This window comes from Hippoglossus stenolepis, chromosome 4, assembly GCF_022539355.2.
Source record: "Hippoglossus stenolepis isolate QCI-W04-F060 chromosome 4, HSTE1.2, whole genome shotgun sequence".
In the NCBI taxonomy this organism is placed as follows: domain Eukaryota; kingdom Metazoa; phylum Chordata; class Actinopteri; order Pleuronectiformes; family Pleuronectidae; genus Hippoglossus; species Hippoglossus stenolepis.
Window position 1 is genome coordinate 22,871,630 of NC_061486.1, and position 22,335 is coordinate 22,893,964.

A 22,335-nucleotide genomic window follows, 5' to 3' on the forward strand; every position below is an offset into this window, starting at 1 on the left:
ACAAGGATTTCTATTTGGATGGATGGAGGATGAATGTTAAGCAAGAGGAAAGGTCATTGGTGTAACACAACCATTCATCTAGCTGTAAGCATGTCTAATGATGTCGCCACATTTCCACCAGGATTTGACATATAATAGCTACTGTGGCTTCTCATTTGCCTTTGCTTAGAAAGGTGTGTTTCAAGCTTTCATTGATAATCACTCACACACACTTTAAAATCATTAGCTTCTTTTTTTTTACAAATTTTGTTGATGAAAATTAATATTTTATTTTTCAGCCACTTACTGTCTTCGTCACCAAACGTCTTAAACGTTCATTATGTAAGTTTGGCCGCAAGTTGTCTCTCAATCAAAACCTAACAAAATTTTGTACGCGATCACGAGAGTTACTTTCTTCGCCACCGTCGCAAATCATGTCCACGATGAGGTAATGTGCATGTTTTATTCACGTTATGCAGCAAACGACAATGAATAACTGGATCCATTACAAGTCACCACTACCAGCAGTGGAAGGAAGGAACAGCTGACTGGCTCACTGACAAGCAGTGTGTGTTTCTTCCAACGTATTTGATGTCGTAGCAAAGACGAGCAAAGTCACAGGTTAAAGCAGATGTGACGCAATTAACAAGTGACCAGAATTAAATGTCCCATTGCCTTGAATAAAAAAATGGGGATTTCTCTAAGTTTGAACATTGTTGGAAACATTTTGGATAATGAAAGTACACAAGTTAACAAAATATATAACGCAGGTCTGGTTGTTTTTAGATATCAAATGAAGAATTGACACCTATGTAGCCAGGTGGACAAGGGGTATAGAATGTTTTCTGTTTAAATTTAAGTTTGTATGACTGCCTTGCTCAATTACTGCTGTAAAAACTGTCTTTGTTCAGATGCAGTCACCTTAATAGCAGCGCAAGGTTAGATCCCCGGAGACATTACCAACAAGGAATGAGCCGTGCTGGAAAAAAGAGACTGCTGAGATAAGGCTAAGATATCTGTAAACACGCTGATGGTAAGTCTGTGCAACCAAGTGGTTTTCAGAGTATATTTTGTTCATGAATGTCTGGAGAACTAATGTATTTAGAATAAATTATTATAACTATAAAATACTGATTAACAGATGTATTCTTTTTTTTGTATTTTAATTTCCCTTTTTTTGGAAAGCCACTACCATTGTCTAGTAGATGTTTAAATATTGAATCTCACAAGGCTGAGTTGTCTGCAGTAGCCATTGAGCTACAGTCTATCTATTGCTTCTATACTGTGGTATTGCATATGGAAAGCTGATATTCAGTGCAGAATATAACAGTTGAAAGCCCAGTTTGTGTTCCGTCATCACTGTGATGTTTGTCAGACCCTTTATTTTATACAGACTGCAATTACTTTATTTCAAATGCAGTCTGTGTCCGCTCCCAACATTCTTGGCCAGGCCACACGTATTATATCTTTGAAGTGAAAATTTAGGAGAGGGACATTTTCTCAAATGTGATACATCACTATTTGGTGCTAAGCCAACGTTGTGGCAACAGCATTTTTCACACGAATGCATCATGTCCTCTTTTGAAAATTTTGTAGAAGGAACTTCAGTTAGATTTTGAGTGGGACGGGCTTTCCTTGCTTTTACCCATACTCAATTTGTCTCGAGCATTTAAAGATGCCAGTGGTTAGGGAGATGACCCCTTCTCTGTCTAACGCTGCTGCATTATGGAATAACCTTGTTGAGCATGTAGAGAGGATTTTCACCAACTCACTATCGATTAGCCTTTGTGTCCAATTCAGGCCAACGCAGATACATTTTCATGCAGCTTTGAGTCGAGGCAGAGCCGAGAACTCGAGACAACTGGCACAGCACATCCCCGCATCCAGACGGTAATCCTACATGAGGAGGCAGCTCCATACAGCCTCCTTCAACAAATATCAGGGGGAAGTGTGTGTGTGCCTGTGTATATCTTAACCACTCCACAAAGCAGGCGAGTGTGTGCGTGCGTGTGTGTGTTGTCACAGTTGGCGAGTTCGGAACCTTGAAATCATGCTCTTCATTATCAGGCCCGCTGCTTTGCTCATGTTCGAGGATGAAATCAGAGAACAACTACTAATCTTCATCTACTACTTTGTGTGTTTCTTTGCCAGAAGCACTACACCTGGTGGATGAATGATGGATGCTGCCAGGAACAGAAATCCAGCTCCTTTAGTACAATTTAGCATCACAAAACCTGACCACAATTTCTGATTTACTGGATCAACACACAGTTTTCATTCATTTTTGTTGGCTATAGATGCCTGAAAAGTTCCTCCCTCACTGAGACAGTGACTGTGACGAGAAAACAACAGGGCGTCAATTTCCTCCGAAAGAAAAGAGGTGCTATACTACAGCCACTATATGTTTACAAAAAGTAAAAGCTGTGTCCCAGTAACGCAGGGACGCAGCTTCGTGGGCCGCATAGACCGTCAAGGCCGAACCAAAATGAGATGGTCTGGTCGTGCATCACCAGCTCGTGCCAGCCTTATTACCGTCACCGACAGAGGTTCAATTGGCCACAACAAGAAAGTTGAAGTGCCCCTTGTTTTTAACATTTGTTTATGTAGCAGTCCGGTTGAGTCGAAGCCAAATTAGCGAGAGATTTTTCGCATACAGACACTATTTGACAATTTTTTAATCTGGTGCAAAAAAGGCTGCTAATGAAAGTGGTGAGGTGAGGCCCCTGGCTGGATGTGTGAAACAAATCTGTTGTGTTGAAGCTCAGCGTAAGTTCAGTCAGGAAGACTTAGCCTGCGTATTGATCAGCTGATTGTGGGCGTTCCTAAATGGCCAATCAGATCTGCCACGGTCCCTTTCAGCCAATCATTCAGCAGCTGTCCAACTTTAAATGCCCTTTCCTCTCTTCCGCAGTCAGCCGTCATTCAATGACGCGCATTAACCCTCCTCCACCCCAATCTCCTCCAGTCTCCAGCAGAATCATCATCCCCTCATCCAGCTCCCCGACCTCAACCGATCGTGATCCTATGTATAATCCTTATATTATACATATTATACATTATATTATGCTTTTACTTTGCCACCAGCAATACTGATGTATTTGTTCCTACAGTTTAGTCCTTGCAGTTTGATATTAACAACGACTCATCGAAATAAAGCAGTTAATAAGGTCACAATATTCATCATCTGCTTCCTCCTGTTACCAATTTTTTCTGTTTCCGATTTCAACAGACTATTGCACGTACAGCTCGACACAATCGTGGGGATTGAAAGAAAGAAATGTTTTTTTGTCTCTGAAACCATAAACATTATACACAGTTGCCATATGCTCGGCTGCAAAGTGGAGCACCAGGATTGCCTCAGAGGGGTTTGTTGGGGCTGTATCGCTCCAGGGCAAGACAGCATTGGCGTATCCCTCTTCGCCTCCCAGTGGACTTGGTGCAAATCTGGGGCTGTTGTCCTGTTAACTGGTGCTACTTGTGGCTGGCCAAGGGCTGTTCAATGACACACATGTAGGCACGATCGCACACTGATGTGCTCTGATGGGCTTCAGGGTAATCTCAGTTCTATAAAAGCCTTCAGGAACTCCCAGTTTATGTAGTGTGTGTGCTTTCCTTCGCGTGCTGTTGTTTTTGTGTGCACACTATATGGCTGCGTGTTGCCTGTGCATGTGGAGGTTTCATCAGATTTCAACGCCAACTTTTTCACAATTCCCCACAGTCTGAGAGAAGTCCCAGTTATCTAATTCTGCAGGAGCTCAGTGTGTGCAGGTACCATACAGCGCTGCAGCCAGCTGGCACATGGATAAATCCCAAAATGTCTGTGAGACTGATCCACTTATTTGGGTCATGTTGGTTAGAGCGGAATGGAGTTGTTCAAACACTGAACTTTCAATGATTGGCTGATTTTGTTTTTTGTGTGCTAAAAAATAGTTGTTTTTTCCACCATGATTTGGCAAACTGTCTGCATACATCCTGCATCGGGTGTGTTTGTTACAGTAACTGTGCCATACAACTCCTCTGTGAATGGTTTACACTCCAAAACCAGGTTGCTGCGCACTGAATAATTCAACTTCAACTAGGAAACGTGAAGAGACATTTTTTCATTGCAAACTGTTGCATCATGGCACACCACCTTTTCTCTTTTTTAACCTTACAATATGGCAATATCCATGTCCGAGAAATATCTGCCCTTGCACAGAAGCCCTGGATTTTGCATCCCAGCTCAGAGCTGGTGTTGCACAGTATATTTTATCAGCTCATTTAAGATGGTTCAAAATAACTGAAATGGCTAAATTTCCATGTTCTTGTTCACATTTTCACATCGTTGCAGATGTTTTCCTATGTTACAAGTCAGTAGTTGGTTTAATTCCAAGTTCAAAGCTCTGCCTTGGTCTGAAAACCATTTAGAAATGACTGGGATCAACTAAAAGGCATAAAGACTCAATCATGAAGCACTTACATGGCAGCCACTTTTCACCACAGACATTTAGCTCAGCGGTTTGTATGCTTGCCAGCGTGTGAGAACTACCACAGAAAACTACCAGGGGCACAAATGTAATTGTAGTGTAGATGAAAAAAAGTAAATACTGATGCATTGAAGCGCTTGCTAAAACCACCAAATGTGTGCATTATTATCTTTGAACTGCTCATTTCCCCTCTGTGTAAGTAATCACACACAATCATTATGCGTAATGCTTGGAATTTCATCATTAATCTGAGAATGATTCAGCAGCTAATGCCCTGAAATTGAAATGAGATAACTCCTCCGCCAGTAGAATTTCTGCATCGCAGGTTTGTGTCATTATAGAACAAAGAGCTTGTGCGACAAAGACGCTGAAGAAACGCTGCGGAGACCTTACAGCAGATTTGTGGAGTGACAATGGCAAGTGGCGTCTCCCCTGTATTAAGAGTATGGAGCTCGCCCTGCATTGCTGAGCTGATATCCAGGCAGGGAAGTTCAAGGATTACCTAAATTTTCAGGCATAAAGTGAAAATACAATGGATGCTTTTTTTGGGGGGGAGGCGCATTCTCACTTAATAATTTATGTTCCAGTTTCGTGTTCTACAAAAACCTTAGTCTCGAGTATGTTTATCATTGAGGGCAAGGGAGAGGCACGCTGCGCGAGAACAGCATGGTGAATGCACTTATTGTTCGTAACAATGCCTGTAGGTGGGATAGAGAAAACAGTGGTCTATTCTAAATCTGCTCGACAGCCTCAGGTCAGGATATACATGACTGTAATCAGTTTTAAATATGCACTGCATTGTATGTGCACGGCTGTTTAGAAGGTGCCATAGTCTGAATGCTACAGCTGAGAAAGACTGAGGCTAATCAACACCAAGAAGTGTTGTTATTTCGTTTTTCTTTCTTCAAACTATTGAACAAATCCCTGTAATTGTATCATGTGCTAATAACTGTAGCCTATAGTGAAGGAGTCGTGTGCATCACAGTCAGCCTGTAGAGAAAACATATCTGCTACCTATGGAAAACCAAAGTGTTCAAAAATAAAAAAATTAATGAGAAATACAGACAATAATAAGCTAAAAATAGTTTAAATCCTATAATTTACCCTGCTCGAACCATATGATATCATTGCAGGTCATTTTCATCTAAGTAAGTATTATTTTTCTTAATTGATTCATTATTTCTAATAATGTGTTTATTAATTTTGGAATTCAAATGAACTGATTCTTAACTTGTCTTGTATAATATAAAACATTAAAAGAGCTAATCACATTTCCTACGGCAAAAGGTAACAACATAAAATTAAATTTTCAATGAAAACGTTAAGCTCAGGAAAATGTATTTTGTATTTCATTTCGTGCCACTGTTAATCATGAAGTATAATAATTGTAATAATGTTCAAAATTGATTGTTTGACAGTTTATGATTACATCATTTATTTAGGTTTGTATGAATTCAAAACATTTCTCATCCGTTTAATTTTGAAAGAATTTGGCCTCACAGACACACCTTGCTCAAATGATGACATAATATAGTATTTACATTGTAATTTCAAGCACTAATAATTTTGAACACATGTATTAAACCTTTCTCACCACCCTCTGAGGAGGAGCAGTATAGATAAGGGATATATATATATATATATATATATATATATATTATCTGTATGACTCTTGGCCAGCGCTGGCCAGAGCAGAGGGAAAAAGAGGAATTATTGTCTAGGTGTGTCTGGTGGTCTCTGAGCTTTCTCTCTTATCCTCCCTCTTTTTTCTCTGTCAAACTGTATCACACGCACACACACACGCACACACACACACACATACAATTTTATCTCCCTCTCTACCTCTTATTATCGTGTCCCCCTCCTTCCTCATCCCATCTTTCATCCCTCTTTCTCACAGAAAATGTCTCCCTGCCTCTTTTTTACTATTATCCTCTTCTCCACCCCATCTCCAACCTCTTTTATTTGTCTTCTCTTCCTCTATTCATCTCTCTCTCTCTCTCTCTCTCTCTGTCCCTCTGTCTTTTTGACTGGATCTCTCTGGGGGCGGATGTGTCTCTGTGGCCCTCTGCGGATCTGGAAAGGACATCCTCTCAGTTTAATTCAAGTCAACCCCGGTCTCCTGGTGCTCCAAGACGCAGCATGTGTGACAGCTCTGCAGAGACTGCCTGAGGGAACAGACAAGTCTCATCTGCATATACGTGTGTGTGTGTGTGTGTGTATTTGTGCGACAGGGTGAGTGTGTTTCAGCCAGCCATCTTTCAACATTTGCCAAGACACCGAAAGAGTTAATTTCACCCTGACAGCGATCCTGGCTGTCTATAAATCTATGATGAGACGGCGCTATGTTGATTAGTCGGTGTAAATTTAGCTCATGCCAATTAAAGGGGTTGGTGGTGCTATATAAATCTTTACATAACATATGCTGCGTGTTGTGAGCTCGGTGGTGAGACTGTAAATATCATGCCTTTCCACCCATTTCTGAGGCACATATGAGCAAACAGTTTGCCTGGCAACGCCCACTAACCCACAGCTGACTGTAAGTATATTGCATGAAATAACAGTGAATCTAATGCAGGAAATGTAATATAATGTCACAACATTTTGAACGTGTCTTCAAACATGGGAGTCTACATATTATTAATCCTTTTCCCGAGAGTGTATATCTCTTTTTAGAATGAAATCCTTCATGTGAATAACAGGCATGGGCATTCAAAAGTTGAAGCGGTGATGTCATCCATGTGCAGTGTGGTTTATGTAAGTCGTGTAGAGCTGCGTCCTAACCTTTATCAGTTTTGGTCGATTGAAGATTCAGTGAGGATTTAGTGAGGAGACAATAGAGCCTATAGAGAGTAACAGTGACCGCACACTTTTAGAATGGCTCTGGTTCAAGTAAAATTCCTGTTTATTTTCTCCATTGACATTTTTGAAAATCCTTACAAAAAGAGTTTTAAGTCTGGATTCAGGTCGACCAGCTATATATATATATATATATACATATATTTATATCAACCTCTAATAATATCAGAGGCCAGGGGGTTCACAGACAGCAGGGGTAAGTGGATGTGTCAGATCATTTTGCACCTGTCCTCCGTCTAATTCCTCTGCTGGATTTTCCTGGTGAAAATTGAACGTCCGTTGGACAGAGAGCGGGAAGGCAGCCGTGATGGAGTGAGACAGAGAGGAGCTGGGAAAGATGGGGGGCGGAGGTGCTATATCACCAGCATCCTACTTTTACCTCTAACCACGTCGTTTGATGCTCGGGGGGAGTTATATATTTAGCTGCCGTGTAAAAAAAATATATGAATAAGGCGGCTGAGTGTTTGCTCAGTGACGTTGTCAGTTAAAGAGAAACGAACGAAGAAAGACCCTCAAGGTCATCCCAGCAGTCAGTTTACTGTTTTCAGTTTAAAGTGTATCCACATATATACATTAAACTATCTCTGGGTATAGAAATATACTGCTCATAACACAGGTTTTATCCTCCCTTCCAGTTCTGGACTTTCTTATTTGTCGTTCTGCAAAACTAGGTATGAGAATGTGTAGCATTGCACTGGTCAGTTGTATTGAAATGTGTTCCCCTCAACAACAATGAGAACAATAGGATACTCACAAGCAGTCCTCTGCTCGTCTGCAGCAAGCGCAGGCCCCGCCTCCAGTGTATTCCTTTTCTCTTTTGCGTCTGTGTTGTCGTATACGGTCACAACTCTTCGGCGCCTGTCTGGAGAGCGGAGACACGTGCGACTCAAGGTGGTCAAAAACGCGAACACAGTGTCGCCGGTGGCATCCCAACTCTCCCGAACAAGTTTCACGTCCTCAGGCTTGGCCCCTGGAGAAACAAGAGCACGAGAGATGTGAGTGTAAGAATGAGCCTCCTCTTCCTGACACAATGAGGGGCATTGAAGAAAGGGAATGAGCAGGATGGCAGCTGGGAGGAGACGCTGCCATTCTATGACAGCCTCTGGGTCATTCTGTGTGCCTTGGTGATGGAATTTGTGTTTACATCTGGACAGTTGTCAAGACACACAATCATCATGTGAATCTCTTCCTCTGAGCACAGTGAGGTGAAGTTTAATGCTGCTTGACAGACAGGAAATTGATGAGGTATTTATTTTTGCCTTTTCAGGGTGTGCCTTTTAGGACTACACCCAGGGTGAAGTCAGCTGGATAGTTGATTTCATATTTTCATCATACAGTTGACAACCACCTGCACGGCCTTTCATATTTGAAAAATAAAAGAATATATTTATATATTTTATTTTATTATTAATTTGTGTTTTCGTCCGGCTCTCTAGGGACAAACTGACAATGCAGAAAAATGTGCTCAAATGCTAAAATATGGCAGCAGTTTGACAACTTATTCAGCCTTATCAGCTATTAATAGCCATCTCCCTCATACGTATGCCTTCTGGGGGGCATCATTTCAAAATGTCCATTCAAAGGAAGAAGAAGCAGAACAAACACACCAGCTGCTCTTCTCACTCGCTCCACCACAATTCCTTTGCACGACTCCCGCAGCTACAACTCTCCATTATTGATGAGACTTCCTCTGTGTGCCTCATCTGCCACAGTGCCGGTCGTACTCGCCTGTGGGCAGCCGCGGCCGTTGTGGAGAGGGACCAGCTGATGCCACGCAAGGAAAAATGAGACACAGGTCGGGAACATTAACAGCCTATTGACAAGGAGCGATGCAGAGGGCACGCAGCGTTGCAGGTTATTGGCCTAATCTAAATTCAATAGGGTTGTCATATGGAAAGAAAGTAATTATCTCAAATCCATGGGGAATGGCCGCCTCTGTAGATCCAGCTGACTCGCAGATTGTCAACCTGAGCCGTAGGATTTAAAACATGCTCTGTGGTGCCAAACAACAATAACACAACCGAGCTGGGAAAATGCACTATATGTTTACATGCACAACATATTCTAGTTTTTGCCCTTGCTCTGAGAAGGACAGTACTTCTACTAAGCTGTTTACATAAGGAAGATCAATATTCTTACATGCAGCTTTGCATACTCCAATTACAACCGTCCATCCTACAGCTATGCCCTCTCTAATGATATTTGTGTTTATACAAAGCCCAGTTTATATCCAGGTCTTTTACAATCTTAAACAAAAACAGGTAAGAGGCTGTGTGCTGCAAACTGTGGTAATTCTGAATGCACTGTATCCATGTCAAAATATTGCTCCTGTAACATGTATAATGTTGATGCATCCCCCATGTTCTTAATTAATGCTAAATTCAGAGCAAAGCCAACATTTTGAATATCCAAACTTAATATACTTTTTGAAATGCTATATTTTATCTTAATATGTAAATTATACTCAGATAATCTTGAAATATATCTCAAATGTCAACGTGGGTATTAGGTATTACATGTCTAATTGAAAATATAGCTACTGTATATTTTAAAGGGCAATCTGGAAGAAATGGCCAAATGTCAAATTCATACACAGTGGCCCTCAGTAGAGTGCATAGCTCTGCCAGGGCACAACAGTCCCCATGAATTCTGCACCAAATCCTTCATGTTCATTTGGAAATATAATTCTAAAACTACTGCTGAATCCACATTAGTATCCTAGCTTACAGGTTCCTAGCCCAATTTATTACTGTAGAGCGGTTGAAAGACGCACACACGCAAGCACGCTCGCTCGCATGCATGCACGCACGCACACATACACAGATGCACCCTCCTCCATCACACTGTCTCGTTCTACTTTGACATGATGGAGATTGAAAGACCGGTTCAAACCTACACGCTAACACCAGTGCTATTGCATGTTGTGATTCAAGTCTCAAGGTCTCATGGCGGAAGTGTTCATGTATCATCATTTTTACAACCCCACAACTACATCATGTTCAAAAGATAAACAGTTTTGAAGATGTATAATATGAATAATATTATGGGAAACGAAAATCTGAATACAACAGAGCAAGAATGTGTGAAATAATTAAAAAAGAGCTATGATGAATGTATGTAAGATGTAAATAGAACAGTGTTTGAGCCTTTTGACTCTAAAAAGACTCAAAACATTTCTTTTTCTTTTTTGTTAAAGGACACAGAGTTGCCCAGCAGGTCATTCTGTGCAGACTGATGGGAAAAGCTCAAACTGGAATAACTGTCAGCTTCTAGACTGTAGTGACCAAAGGAGGCAGAGGAGCTCAAGCTGTGCGAGTGCTCACAGGGGGTTAAAAGCTCAGAGATAAAACCCCAAATATGTCTTTTATGCGATAGTTGTGTAGCTGTTTGGTTACTACACTGAATATAATCTGGCTGCTCAGGAGGGACATAGTAAGAGCAAAGGTTTCCAAGACAGACTGATGCCATACAAGTCATATAAGTGGTTTATGCATATTTCCTTAGTTACTCCACAAGTGACTCTCTTGCTGTACTACACAGACTGTTTGATGTACATTCATAGGACATCATTATTCATGAGCTCTAACTGTTATTGGCTGACAGAATTAGTGTCCAAACCCCCTTTTCTTGATAACAATGGCTGCTGGAAAAGGAAACACATCTATCTAAAAAGAAAGTAAATCAAGAAAAGAACTAAATTCATCACCTAAGCTGAAAGCAAATCAAATTTTCTTAAATACCCTTTCAAAGTAACCATGTAAATGATTTTGCAACAGTGATTTGGCAGCTGCAATGTTTATGTAAATTCTGGGATTAAAGTAAAAAAAAAAAAACTCTGACTGAAAGGAGGTTCGGGGCTGTTGATTACATACACTCACTGCTGTGTGCTTCTTTACAATCAGTCTTGAATGTTAATGTGCATCAAATAACTTTGTTTTTGAATTGCTCACCTTATTAGCGAGCCCAACCACAAAACTCTGACATTGGCATTTATTGGCACTTTGCATGAAGAATGCATTGAATAGTCAATTTTAAACCATCTGTTGACCGTCCTTCACGAGTGTGACAATGTCGCAGGAGTGTAATGTAAAATCAGTGGTGTTCCTAGGTCTTGGAAAGTCCGCGTTCCGATTTAATAAGGTCACCTAGCAACAGAGTGATGCATTTCCTGTGTTATTAACATCTGCATCGCACTCCCATCAAAGTCCCTTAGGACTCGATGGAGTCATGGCACAATCCCCTACATAGCGGTTGGTGTCTCCAACAATGTTCAACTGCCTTTCTGGTGTGTGTGCGTAGGTGTAGACACAATTTCACACACTTTTCAACAAGCTCATACTGTGCAGCGGGCTGTGCTGGCTCTAACGTGGGTTGACCACGGCAGTCTGTGCATCTGACAGTGACGGATGGAGGACAAAACACGAAGAAGCCGGAGGACTGTATGGAGGGAGAGAGGAGACAGGCTGGTGTGAATATTGATTGACTTGAAACCTGCGAATATAAGACATCACATATTGAGTTGGACTCACTTTCACACATTCTCTCTGTGTGAAAGAATGTGTTCCTGTCTTAAATAGTGTTTGGGCTGACTGTGTGCACATCCATTAACTCTTCTTTACTCTGCGTTGTGTTCTGAATGTGCTTGATAAAGGACTCGGACCACGGTTGTTACTGGTTGCTCCTTTAATGTTGGCTGGTCTCTCCTCTCCTCTCAGAAAGCAAGGCGCGAATAAAAGTACAGTGTGCTAAAGCCCTCACAGCAAGAGGGTTGCATGTTCTCCCCATGTTTGGTCCAGTCTTGTCACTGTGACGCAATCAGTCATCAAATTCAGCCTGTCAAGGTTATAGCCCCTGAATTGAGACACAGCTATTGATTGCGCATGTGAATGTTAGCGTGAATAGTGGTTGGTCTCTGTATGCTGACCCTGTAATGGACCAGCGACCTGTCCAGGGTGTTGCCCACAATTCATAATGTCAGGTGGGAATATATATAAACGATTCATTAAATCCTAACCCTATATATACTGACTGCTGCGTGGGCTTTTATGTTTTTGTATTATTTAAAGAGAAGCTGAGAAGCTATTTGAGCCTCATAGGAATAATTCTTTCTAATTCGCTTTCCACCTGACAAATTCAATGTCCAAGGCACAAGTATAACAGACACAGACACACACACACACACACACACACACACACACACACACACACACACACACACACACACACACACACACACACACACACAGTTAAACTATATGCCACAGCAATATAACATGCAGGCTCATTGCCCAGAGCAAGAAAGGCAACCTCCTGCTTATTTCTGCACAATTCACTATGGTAACTGCTTTTTTTATATATCCCTGGGGTGTTACACCTTTGCAGAAATTCCCCAGACACACAATAATCCCACCTCTCCTCTCGTACATCACGTTTACACTGTGTGCAATAGAGATAGTCCTCTGTGAAGGTATTTGTATGTGGAATATGACCTGCTGAGGTAAAAACCTCACAGGTCTGTCCTCGGCTGAATCTTTGATGTTGTATCAGATAATAGCAGAGATAATGGCCGAGCTGGTGGCCTTTTCCATTCTGAAGACATCTGTCATTTGAGTGAAAATTGCCAGGTTTGTCATGAAAGAGACTTCATCGTGCCTTTGAGTATGGCTCAATGATTAATTCAGGCACGTCAGTTGGTGAGTAAATGCTTCTTTATTCTCGTGTAAGTGGTCAATATTAATAATGCACAGGCGGGTCGAGGTTCAGCATCCGTCTTGGCAAAGTTCAACATGGAAGGTTTCACCAGCTGCACACGCTTGTCACCACGTCCCTTCTTACTCGTTCTTTCTTTCTTTCTCTCTTTTCCACTCCCCTCCATCCCCTCTCTCCCTCTCTCTGCCCGGCTCTGAAAGGCGCCGTGTGGCTCTGACGCCTGCTCTGACAGGAAGATGTGACCCATCAGCGGTAATTGGAGGAGCTGTGGTGGTTGGGTTTCTCTGGGAGTGATCGATCCCATGGATGGTGGAGGTGGCTAGGCAGGCAGACAGCGTTGCATCCTCCCCCACAAGCCCCCGACAGCTCAGTGAAGGTGAAGCTGCATGAGCCCAGGATGTCTTGAACAGTCCTCAGGCGTGCAGGTCACCCTCAAGCCCCCAGAACTCATGGCATTCAGTTAAATCATAATCATCCCTTTTGTCAATTATCAGCAGGGCAGAAGCACGTTGAGTTTAATGTTAGCCTTTCATTATACTCACATTTAGGATTTAAAGAAATGTCAGAGGCTTAATGGCGATGATGTGATGTAATTATCTCCGAGGTGATTTATTTGAAAGATTTTACAGCTGTAATCTCTAGACACTCTCTTGCATTCTGTGAGGTATACAATTTAACTGCACTGACACCATGAAATAGCACGAGATGCAGATGATAGATGCACCGGAGACGTCGCACAAGCCCGGATGATTTGCCTGTGTGTCAGTGCTGAGCTGCGTTGTTGTCTTTTTTTTTTCTTCAAGACCGAAAAGTCAACTGTGCTGAGCTCAGCTTGACAACCAGTTGCTATGGCGACACACAGCAGCTGGGACTGGTGGCGTGTTAGAAAAAGCATAGCGCAGTTTAAATCAGAGGAACTAGTTATTTACCAATCACTGTTATATTACCTCACTGTCAGACCTCATGTTAAAACATAAGAGACGCTCTGTTTAGAACTTACTGGGACCTATAACAATAACAAAATATGAAAAAGACAGTCACTGCGGCTTTAAAATATCTTGTCCAACTTATTATTTATTAATATCAGATTGATTTAATGAATAAAAATCTCTGCATAAGACTGTTCCACACATCTTTTTTGTTATAGCTCATCTTAATATTTTCCTTATTTCCTTTGCTACTCAGTCTTATTCTTAATATTCCACTTACTCCATACAAATGGGTGTTAACATAGAAGTCCAGTGTAGAGTCCAACGCACAGTGATAGTTTTGCCAATAATACGTATAAATGCTCTGAATATCAGCTCTTTCCGCTCCTTGGACAAAGTCAGACCTTGTTGCAGGGTGTCACCCTTGTGACCAGCAGTATTGTAGCTGCATCGATCCATGTGGCTCCGCCTGCAACCGAAGTGCCTCAATGTCCTGGCCCCTAGCCACAGCTATTAAACCTGCCCAGTAATGGCCACAGTGATATCATGCAATGCCAACTGCAAAAAATATAAAATAATGGACACACATGGCAAGGCCGTAGCAAGGATTTTCATATACTGTGGTCACTAGCCTGAGTCTCCTGTAACACACACGCATACCTTCAGAAACCTAAATCAATATAGCCTCTTAAATGTCTTCTGGCTAGTTTATTTTAGTCACTCTTTGACCTGAATGCAGTTTCCAAGTCATTTCCACAACATCAGGAATAATACTGAACTTTCATGCTTCTTTTTCATCAATTATTGACTGACCCAGAAGTCAGCAAATTTTCAGATACCGCATCTTAAATACTGGAACCAGCTTTCAACATACCCCCATGAATACCCCCTCCCCATGTTGACAAAAGACAGCTAAAATCTCCTTTAAAAATAGATATAGTAAAATATGATCATTAGAAAATGTCTCTGTCTATTTTATATGACATAATAAGAAATATGCCATTAGGATATTTTATACAAAAGGCTATTTTTATTTTAGACTCTATGGTTCTCCAGTAGTTTGGCAAATACTTCAGAACAGCCTGCCGTTAGCATTACCTGCTGAACCCCTCAGGGAGAACTTCTGACAGAGAAAGAGGACAGGAGAAGGTTGTGACATTACAGGCAAATCCCCCCGTAATATTACCTCTCTTCCCCCCTGCCACACACACACACACACACACACACGCACACAAAAACATGTAACCACACAAACAGTCTGGCAGTCTGGACCCGTAGGGACCCTTACATTTTGTGAGTGACATGAGTCCTTGCGGATTGGTGTGTATTCAGTCTTAAGTCTTCGTCAGGATATAGAAACAAGTAGAAACCACACACACACACACACACACACACACACACACACACACACACACACACACACACACACACACACACACACACACACACACACACACACACACACACACACACACACACACACACACACACACACACACCCCTTCTGGAATACACTGATCCCTCTGAAGAATTTCCAGCCGGAGCCAGAGCTGCGGAGCTGTACAAGAATAACACTGGCAGCCTGAAGGTGCTGCTGGGTGAAACAGCCAGGATCTCTGTTGGTCTCTGGGGTATAAATAGATAATAGCTGCTGGTGCTGTCCTGTTGGAACGCAGCACCATCTAAAACATTATTTCAAATTCTTCCAACAGCTACCTCTGTTCCCTATGTATTTATTCACATTTTCTTAAAAGACAAATCTGTAGCTTTTAATGTCAAACCCCCTCACCCAGCTTGTGTGACTTCACAAATGGGGCTTGTGGCCGCTGTGTGCTTCACTGAATCCCCATAGTCGTTTAACCTTGGAGTGGCCGATATGACGGACCAGTGTTGATGTTTTGAGTATCATTACACTAATAGCACACTCACTCCCCAAGTGAAGCAGTCACAACCTTTCACTATTGACGCAGCTGTCGCTCAACCTCCCGGGTCATTTTCAGCTTCTGCGAGGGTTCAATTGATCCCTGGGAGATAGTGAAGGAGGAGAGGTCATTTCCTCTGGGCTATGGCGGTAGCTAACTGCCACTGTTTGTCCTCTACTGCTTTGCCTCTCATGTTTGGTCCGATGCATTACAAAGGTAGAATGTTGCAAGAGGCAGCAGGCGGCGCCGGTCGTTCTGAGACACTTTGAAGGTGATGAGATGCACCAGGCTCTGAGCTCATTCATCCTCCTGCTCTGAATGTTTATGAGCTGCAAAAATCACAAGTGTGGCAGCCGCTGCAGACAGACAACAAGCTTATGCTGCCTGCAATATTTATCACTTTATCTCATCTGGCTTGTCCTTTCACAGCATCGCACTCTGTGAATATTGTTCCTCCGCTGACCTCAGCGCCTCTGGAAACATCATAAGGACCTTAAGGACTGCAGGTCACTCACCAGCATGAACAAATAATGTTTTAATGATGTATTTACATTTGTCACTCCTACTTATAACACTTGAGTAAAGGATTATGGGGTAAATCATACTTCATAACTTTTCCCATGGCTGCAACAAGACCATGAGTCTATCCTGGCAGCCAAGCGATGATGTCTGTGCACACAGTTTGAGCTAAATGCTAATACCAGCACCTTCCCAGTGGCACTGCCTGATCCAGATCCTTTATTCCCAGTCTGATTAGATTTTATCAGAATTTAGATGAGATTGAATTAGAGTCCTCCTGAAAAAATTGCCAACATTTGAATTACTGAAATAACAAGTGTTTCCAACTGAATCTGACACGAAGACACTTGAAGAGGTCCCGGTTCAAGTTTATGGATTTGATGTAATATGAATTAATCTATATTTTAACATGCAATAAAGTTACACAGATAATTCATATTGATTCTAGGTGGTTGTCATAACCAGCCAGCCTTTGAAGCCTATACTTTAATGTTTAGTGTATTGCTCTTTGCTAATTTGATATATAATTTAATAACAGATTAATTAGCATTAGAGATTAATGCATATGTGTTTTTGCCAGCTTGGATTTCAGAACTCATTTGCTCTAAAACACTTTAGTTTCCCCACAATTGCTAACCCCACCTCTAAATGGCAATACTAAATTGTATGCCTTAGAAATCCAGAGTGCCACAAATGTCAAACGTATGGTGGTGTTAGGGAAAATCTGATAATCACTAAGTCCTAAGGGTTCCTCCTCTGGTCACCATGAATATGTAAATGTTCTGGGAATCCATCCAATAGTTTTTTAGACATATCAGTAAGCAACAAACCAACAGTACATTCCCATCCACAGAGTCAAAACTGGCAAAACAAAGTCAGAGAAAAAAGTTTTGGGTTGTGCCTGCAAGACTTCAACAACATTTCACTTTCCCTTTTTCCCACAAAAGTGCAGTCCAAACTCTGCATATTTAAACAGGTGCATGAAATACCCAAAAAGTGTTAGCTACTGCAGGGCCAGTGCACTGCAGTGAATGCTCAGCATTAGAGCTGACGTCTAATCATGTTTCATATTACCTACATGTTTCGCTCCCCGGCAGCACACCGGAAGTCTGAACACCACTGTGACCGCCGGTGCAGTCAGGCAAACAATAAGAAAATCCCTCCAACATGCTCCGACAATTGAATCCTGCACGAGCCGCAATTATATGTTGCTCCCAGAGGTGCTCTCCTTGACACCCTAAAAAAGGTAATATACCCTCTGCTGTAGAACACAATCACATGGTTCATACACCCAGTCTGCATAATTACAGAGGGCTTGGGGAAATTGAAGGGCTCCACTACCCATAAAACTGGCGGCTTAAGTAATATTATTGAGAGGGGAGGCATTAAGGAGAACATGGATGTCCTTGTTGGATCGCTGCTGCTGCATAGCTTGGACAACCTGCCATGTTCGGATAAAGATGTAGTTTACAGTTCCCTCACGGCAGCGTGTGACAAGGAGTGGTGTGAGCAGCATGATGACTCCTACACCAGGTTTAAATATAACGATGGGATTTATATAACACTAAGTCGCGTAACATCTCTCTATCTCTCTATCTCTCTATCTATCTATCTATCTATCTATCTATCTATCTATCCCTCTCTAGCTATCTATCCATCTATCGTTTTGATATTAATTTCAAGTTTTCCTAACACTTAGCCGCATAACATCTCTCTCTCTCTCTCTCACTCTCTCTCTCTCTCTCTCTCTCTCTCTCTCTCTCTCTCCTCCCCCTCCCCTCCCTCTCTCTCTCTCTCTCTATCTATTAATTCTAAGTTTTTTAGACAGAGGTAGTACTTGTGACAGAAGCTGTATGAGCGTAAGCGTACTTTCCACTAGATGAATCTCCACTGACAGGTCCGATCAGAGCGGAGACAAATGACGAGACGTCTCCCCCCATCTGCCGTCAGCGAGCCTGACAGAGCTCTGTCTGGTTCACTCAGAGCTCTCTCAGGCACAACTTCACATTCGATCAGGGGGATTTTGACCTCTGCATTGCTATTACGCCATGCTTCCTCCACAGTCACTACATCGCAGCGTCCATCGCCTGTGACTGCAGTCGAGGGTGTGATGAGTTGATGTTGCTGAGAATTACAGCAGCATTTCATCTTGATTTGATAAAAAGTCGCTTGACTGACATTTGTTGGCACATTTTCTTGCCATTGATGGAGGAGCAGAGACATCATCACATTCTGCAGAATGGATGAGTGTGATGGTACTTAAAGATTCGAAGGCAGAGCACGGGTCAGTTTATCTGATAGCTGATTCAACAGGAATGTGAGATGCTAACAATATCTGTTTCACCCTCGAAACTTTTTAAAATGCGCAGTCCAGCACATTTTATGCTCCCACCAGACTCGAGTTGCTGAAAGTCTTTTAACAAGTCTTTTGCAAAACTGTCAAATGGATTCTATCATTTCCTAACAAAGCTTCCACTCTTGCTAAACCTTAAAATAAATGATAAAAATGCATCCTGCGGTGGTTGTTGAAAGATCTGTTAATTGATTGGATACACTCCTGGGACTGCCAGTATAGACCTTTGCTCTTGGCATCAATATAAAGGTTTTTGTTGGATGGGAGATTTCAGGACGGCGAGCCATCACAGCCCAAGTACAAAGTGATCAAACCCACGAAACAGACCATCATTTGGCGCCGAAAAGCATCTTTCCTCTGCCAGATTCCTTGGGAGCCTGCAGGGGGAAATGACTCTGTGTCTGTTTCTTTGTTCCTTCCACTTAATTGCTTCAGAGAAGCAACATGTCAGCTTGGTTCACGGGGAAGAAACTGCTTCTGTCTCGCTTGCAAGGTGGATTTTACTGCCATGAAGAAGATCCCCTGTTCTAATTGCGTGTATTTTGTGAGACAACCGCTCTAATGACGGGAGGGATACGCCGACAAAGCAGATCACATTACAAACATTGGAAGAAGTATGGTGGTCTGATTGCTGACTAGGATAGAAAAAATTAAGGTGTTGGATGTATTTCAGAGGTGTACAATTTAAAAAAGGAAAGATCCTCTGATCTTCATGTTTCACTGAACAGATTAATGACAGGAGAGATTTCAATTGTGATTATCTTGCAGAATCCAATTACCTGTACGCTCTGCACTTCCCACTGTCATCCCAAAGTGTCTGAATATGTGGATTGGTGTTTTTATTTCGAGGTATACTTTCAGCACCTCGGGAACCGACCTGTCACACTGAGACTGGAACTACACTACAGTTCCCTGTGGACACTCACTCAGGCGTAACACTTGCTCAAGACAGAAAAAAAACAGCTTTATATAGTGTCTGATTGTATGCACTGCAATGGTGGGCATGAGGTCTAAAATTCTCCACAGTGTTACCACAAGAAAACTGGCCTCAGTGTGTGACTGGCATTGAATTAGAGGCCACAGAGGTCCGAGGCTTATTCTGTAGCCTGATGTCAAAGGGCCGAGCGTGATGTACGGCCCCGCGTTTCTGACATTTTATGTGCCTGTACACAATGCAGAAACATTTATCAGCACCTAATATAATACAGCACTATCTCCTGTATTACTTTGAATATTTTACCTTGAAAGTTTTTGAACACAGTTGACACGAGGCAGTTGCAAGTTTAGCTTAGTTGTGGGTTGTGATTTCAAACTCTGGAGGGTGTTTCCAGACTGGGTGCAAAGAAGAATTAAGGGCAAAATGAAATGATTGCAAGTTATTGTGATGATATCAGACTACATGAGTGGAAATGAATGTGTCTGCAAATGAGACATATCTTCTGAAGTTGCATGTTCAGTTAACACAGGCACCCTCTCTTCATAGTGTCATTGCTTGCTCAGTTTTAAGACACTTAAGACTCATTTCCACTGATCACTAATACTCACTAACATCTTGCTCTTGTCTGCAATGGGAATGAATATAATCAGCATTCACTCTGATCAGCGGTGATGGAAACGTGTCACGCTTTATTCTTTTTGGCGGTCAAGACGCTGACGCTGCACCTTTTCTGCATGGCCTGACGTGATGACACACATTGAACCTCTATGTGATGGCATGTAAATAGCCAGAAACATCCGTGTACTTGGGGACAACATGCAACTTTTCTTCGTAAGTTGGTAAGATTTGTTGGTTTCTGACACTTTGGTTTTCAGCATGTTCATGGCATTGAACATGACTCACCAAGGGGGAAAAGAACATAGGGCAAACCCCTTTATTGGCATTGGGAAACACATCAACTTCCTTGTTTTGGGGGGTCGAGCTGTTTTTTAAAAATACCTTTTAATTTTGGTGTAAAAAAACAGATAAGAAACATTAGCTTCCTTATACTGATTCAACATTGCTGAACAGTGTGTTGTCGCAAATTGAGAATGTTAATAGTTGCTAAAAACTGTGAAAAGTAGAAAATTGCAATGTTTTTTAATCCAGTTTTGTAAACATCTAACCATGTTTAAGGCCCCAGGTTTATTCACAGAGTAATCATGTTCGCTATTGGTTCCACTTTACTTAGAAAGCGAAGTGAATCATTATGCCCCGAGAGATTGTATAGTGTAAATGTGGTGCAATGCATTTTAATGATGTAGATGTAAACCCTTTTCAAACAAAAGCCAAGCAATAAATTAAATTAAACTAAACAAATTTCTTAAAACCAATGCATTTCCATGTGGAGCCGCACAGCTTTGAGCTCCAAGCACAAAGTGTGATTTAACAGTTCTGCCTCAGTAAACAAAGCTAAACTTGCATCAAGGCAGTATATCCTCTGTGATTACCACCCTAAGCACTCAGCAAAAATCAATAACATGTGCAAACATCAAACCAAACAAGATTTGCAAATTAGTCTTATAAAACAAATGCAGAGACGAGAGAAAAAAGTCCTGTGAAGTACTCTGAGACCCATCTCTCAGTCGCTGCTGATAAGAATTATCCTGGGAAGGTTAAGAGTTTTATGGATTTCTTTGCATGTGGGGCATGGATGGTTTAAGCTGCAAAAGGAAAGTCAGAGTCAAAGTCAGTTCATAATTATGCCAGTATGATGTGTGTGTGTGTGTGTGTGTGTGTGTGTGTGTGTGTGTGTGTGTGTGTGTGCTCAGTCCCTTTCTCTTGACCTGTGAATGGAGGCTGATCAGCTCAGACTTTTTAAGCACTGATACTGACACTTTTAAATGTAAATTCAAATTTACAATAATCAACAATTTAAAGATTAACATGGAATAAAAAGAGTAAAATAGTTCCTCATTTTGCCAAAGTAATTATATATGACAGGAGGACTATTGAGCTTTTTAGCCTGTTTTGTGTAGGTTTTAGGCTACTCAGCAGCCCCTGAAGCTAATACAATAACTCATTGGCTGCAAGATGCCCCTTCTACTAACATGGAGAAGGCTGGATTATTTACCTATTCTGCAGCCAGCCACCAGGTGGTGATTGAGAAACTTTGGCTTCACTTTAGGCGAGTCATCATGTCGTCCATCTTTATATACTGTCTATGAACTGCATTTATCAGACAAAGCTAGAAACCAGCTGGTGAATATAGCTGAACTATGAAAACTACACGCTTATATGCATTGATTGATGCAAAGTAACTACAGATCCCTAAGGTCAACACCAACTTTCCTATAAATAAAAGGCTAGACAGCTTCCTGAGTTGAGTGATTAAAATGAGAAACATGAAACACATATAACTGTCATGGGTGCAGGTTTGTAAGATGAGAGATTAGCTGTCAGGGAACATAATGGAGATGCAGTCAGGAAAAGCTATAAGGACAACCAGCACGCAACAGACATGAGCAGCATGTTAAGCAGTCAACAGCGGAAACCTTCACTTCGTAAAAGACTTGAATAGAAAAAGGGAACACGTCACCTTACAGTATCTGTACTAATAACAGAGAAAGACAAATAAGCAGGCTGCCCCCTCATCAATCACAGCCAAGGTGCCCTTGAATAT

At 41.8% G+C, this 22,335-nt stretch overlaps 1 protein-coding gene across 7 annotated transcripts in view; it reads right to left on the bottom strand.

Annotated features, from left to right (window-relative positions):
• The window catches only part of b3gat1a (beta-1,3-glucuronyltransferase 1 (glucuronosyltransferase P) a), an 82,194-nt gene that overhangs the window by 38,056 nt on the left and 21,803 nt on the right, over positions 1 to 22,335 (bottom strand). For 6 of the 7 annotated variants that reach the window (XM_035154575.2, XM_035154580.2, XM_035154574.2 and 3 more), the window contains exon 2: positions 8,059 to 8,274. The exons of the other annotated variant lie outside the window; for it this stretch is intronic. The gene's annotated coding sequence lies outside the window, so the exon portion shown is untranslated. The remainder of the gene's footprint in view (positions 1 to 8,058; positions 8,275 to 22,335) is intronic. 7 annotated transcript variants of the gene reach the window in all.